The sequence below is a fragment of the Vombatus ursinus genome, unplaced genomic scaffold (genome assembly GCF_900497805.2).
Source record: "Vombatus ursinus unplaced genomic scaffold, bare-nosed wombat genome assembly UNPS02014798.1, whole genome shotgun sequence".
NCBI lineage: Eukaryota > Metazoa > Chordata > Mammalia > Diprotodontia > Vombatidae > Vombatus > Vombatus ursinus.
Genome location: NW_020954576.1, coordinates 46,407,384 through 46,411,450, shown reverse-complemented (window position 1 = coordinate 46,411,450; position 4,067 = coordinate 46,407,384). Strand labels below are relative to the sequence as shown.

Below are 4,067 nucleotides of genomic sequence, written 5' to 3'. Positions count from 1 at the left end.
ACAGTCTATCTATCTAGATTACTTCAGCCATGAAAATAAGATAAAAGAATGGAATAGGATATTCAAAAAGCAAAGGATTACAACCCAAAATAATTTATCCTGCAAAGCTGAGCCCAATTATAAATGAAAAATGATGGACATTGAATAAATGAGAGGTGTCTAATCATAGCTGGGCTTTTGTACTGTCACGAAATCCTTTTATTCTTCTTCATGACTCCCTTTCACATTTCCCACAACTATTTATTTGAAAACTTTGTCTCTCTTCAATCCCCCAATCTACATTTTTCCTCATCCCTCCATGTATACTACTTACTCTTAGTAGTGGAATACATCTCCCTTGGGGTATATGGGGTGTTCAGAGAGGACTAGCTCCTCTGACATGAGGGCTTGTTGAGCTCCCTTCAGGGCTACTCATCTACCTTTGGTGGCCACCTTCACCTAACTCTCATCTCTAGCTCCAAGAAGCTGTAACACATGGAGTGGTCACATACTGGTAAGCCATCTTTGCAGATGGGCTAAACCAGGTTGAGGGTAGCCAACAGGCCTCAGACACATTGGTGAGTTAGGGGTATGTCTACTCCAAGCATGTGAAAACTTTCCCTGGTAGAGTGGGTGAATGAAAACAATTTATTCAAATGACCATGAAGGTGGCTGAAATGGGCACAATGGAGCACTTAGAGCTTGGTCAGGCACCAAAGATGCCAAGTTATCAACTACATCCTGGGCCATTACCAGTCTTCTTGATTTTTGTCCTGCCACTGGACTTGGATGACTCAAGAAAAAAGTGAGGCTGATAATTTTGCACAACTCTGCCTCACTTAAATCCAATCACAGCACAAGTCAAGACATCACCATGATGTCATTGGTCCTTTTTGAAAATGAAAGATGAATATTTACTGAGAAGATAGGAGCTCCCTCAACTTCTCTTTTCTTCGCTTCAGAACCTCTTCTCCTTTCCTTCTGTCTCCCAGATGTCCCTCCTCCTTTCCAAGCTAACTCTTCCACCTACATTCTTACTCCCACCTCCTTTAAGATATTGCTTTAACCTCTCTCTTGCAACTTCAATCTCTCACTCTTCCTTGGTTCCTTTCCTTTAACCTTTAAGAATGCTCAAGCCTTCTCCGTTCTAAAATAGAAAGAAAAACTTTCCAGACTTCTGCCACCTCATATTACCATCCCATCCTCTTTCATCTTAATACTTTCCATCTGAGATTACCTCTAACTTATAAAATAAACAGATAGATAGAAATATATGGAGAGAACTCTATATGTAGTTCTATCTAAATCCATACAAACATGTACATGTGTATATATACACACACATATATGCATGTACAAATATACATATTTATACATGCACGTATAGATGCACACATCATACACATATACATATATGTACATATAACACATATGTGCACACATACATGTATGCATGCATGTATATATACATATGTGCGTGTGTGTGCGTGTATAAAATTTGTTAGGGGTAGCCAGGTGGTGCAGTGCCAGGCCTGGAGTCAGAAACACTCATCTTCCTGAGTTCAAATCTGGCCTCAGACACTTAATAGCTATTTGACCTTGAATAAGCACTTGACCCTGTTTGCCTCAGTTTCCTCATCTATAAAATGAACTGGAAAAGGAAGTGGCAAACCAGTCTAGTATCTTTGCCAAGAAAACCCCAATGGAGTCACAAAGAGTCAGACATGACTGAAAAATGACTGAACAACAACAATCTTGTTTGTACATAGGTTTTTTGCATGTTGTATTCACCAATTAGACTATGAGTGCCTTAAGAGCAAAGATTATCTTGTTTTTGTTTTGTTTTGCCTTTCTTTACATCCTCAGTGCTCGGCATATATTAGGTGCTGAATAAATGTTACTGAGCTGACTAACTGCCCATAACTGCTAATCTCTTGGATTAGTAGTCTCTACTTGCTACTCCCACTTCCTTCCTCACCCTGTCATTGCTCTTGCACCACTTACAGCGTGGCTTCTGGCCCCATTACTCTCATGAAATAGCTCTCTTTAAGATGACCAGGGATAAGGTTTACCAGTGGGGAAGTTACCTGTGATTTCCGAATTACCAAATCCAGCTGTCTTTTTCTCAGCCTTCATCCTTGTTGACCACTCCATAACATTTGCACCTTTTCCTTCTTGACACATTCTCTTCCCTCCAAGGGCAAGGTGATATGGTGCTAAGAGCACTGGATTTAGTATCAGGAAGAATGGAATTCAGATCCCACCTCTGACACTAACTAGCTGTGCGATCTTGGGTAAATCACTTAATCTCTCTGAGCTTCAGTGTCCTCATCTGCAAAATAATCATAGTGCTTACTTCCCAGGGTTGTTGTGTGAATTAAATGAGGTAATGTTTATCAAGTGTTTTCCAGACTTTAAGCATTATGCACATATCAGTTATGACATGACTGGAATGAGGCTATGTATTTGTTTTCTACATATCTCTCCCACTTAAAAACCTCAAAAGAAGGAAATATGTGCTGAATTAAGGTAACCAGAGTTGAATCTACGAGATAAGAAAGACTGCATATAGTAAAACAAACAAACAAAAAATTCATGAAATAACATCAGGGGATTTTAATACTTAAAGCCCACCATGTGGTCCTCACCTCAGCCCATCTAAACAAAATACGGGCTGCACAATCAACTTCAAGGCTTGTGTCTCAAGGTTCAGTTGTAGAGGGTCCTGCCCCCCCCACATGGGCATATACTCACAAAATACACATGTGGCCTTCTAGGTCCTTGGGCGCGGCCTTTTGACTGAGTCCAAGTTTAATAGAACAAATCTTTTTTTTTTCTTTGTCAAATGTTAATTTATTGCAAGTCTCCTTTGTAGATTTTAATTTGCTGGACATTCTACAGCACTACTATTGATGTCATCAATGATATCATGAGGATGCCTGCCATCAATGTTGCAGCCCACAGACTGGGCTGTTCCAAGTATCTCTTTAATGGTTCCAGAAAGGTCTCTTGCCAAGGATCGGTGCCTCATCTGTCGAGCAATGCTGACAATCTCATCAAAAGTGATGTTTCCATTGTGTTTAATATTTTTCTGCTTCTTTCTGTCCCAAGGAGGTTCCTTTAGGGCTTTGATGATCAAGGCTGAGGCAGAAGGAACAACCTCAATCTGGGCCTGTCTGTTCTGAATGGTAAGTTTCGCTGTAATCCTTAGCCCTTTCCAGTCACCAGTTGCCTTGGCAATGTCGTCACCAACCTTTTTGGGAGACAAACCCAAGGGACCAATTTTGGGGGCCAGAGCTGATGTGGCACTAACTTCACCACCAGTGCACCTTAAAAACACGACTTTAATTTCATTAGGGTCAAACTTGGGAGGCATGGCGGCGACAAAGGTGGAAGCTTGGCCTGGATGCTGCAGGGTGGCTGCTGGTGTCGGATGAACCCAGATTCAGGACGACTGAAAGAAGTTGCACCTTCACCACCATGAGCTGGAAGCCAAAAAAACCCAACAAATCCTTTTATTAAGGGGATTTGTTCTGTAAAGTTTGGATTAAATCAAAGGGCTGCACTTGAGGACCTAGAGGTTCCCCACCCCTGATCTACACCATAGAGTTGTTGTGAGGATAAAATATTTGTAACATGATTTGCAAACCTTAAAGTACTACTTAATGTACTTAATGTACATTAACCAATATGTAACGTACCTATACTTTACTCTTATTATTATCTTTTTGTTTTTACATCACCTAGATTTTTCCTCTGTCCCCTTCCCTCCTCCCAGATAGCCATTTCTTACAACAAATAATTTTTTAGAAGAAAAAGAGAGAGAAGAGAAGAAAAAAAATCAGCAAAATCAATCAACATATAAAAAATAATGGTGTTCTATGCAATGTTCCACATCCATGGACTTCCCACACACACACACATACACACCCCTGCAAAGGGATGAGGCAAAGTATCTTTTCATATCTCTCCATTTGGACTGGCCATGTTCTATATAATTTCACATCATTATTTTTTTTACTGTTTTGCAGTTTTTGTTCTTTCCATGTATAGTTCCATATATATGTTCCTTGCAGTCATCATGTATA

The 4,067-nt window shown here is 40.2% G+C and overlaps 1 pseudogene; it reads right to left on the bottom strand.

Moving 5' to 3' along the window:
* Positions 1–2,842: 2,842 nt before the first annotated feature.
* Positions 2,843–3,437, bottom strand: LOC114050033 (annotated as a pseudogene).
* Between the last annotated feature and the right edge of the window lie 630 nt (positions 3,438–4,067).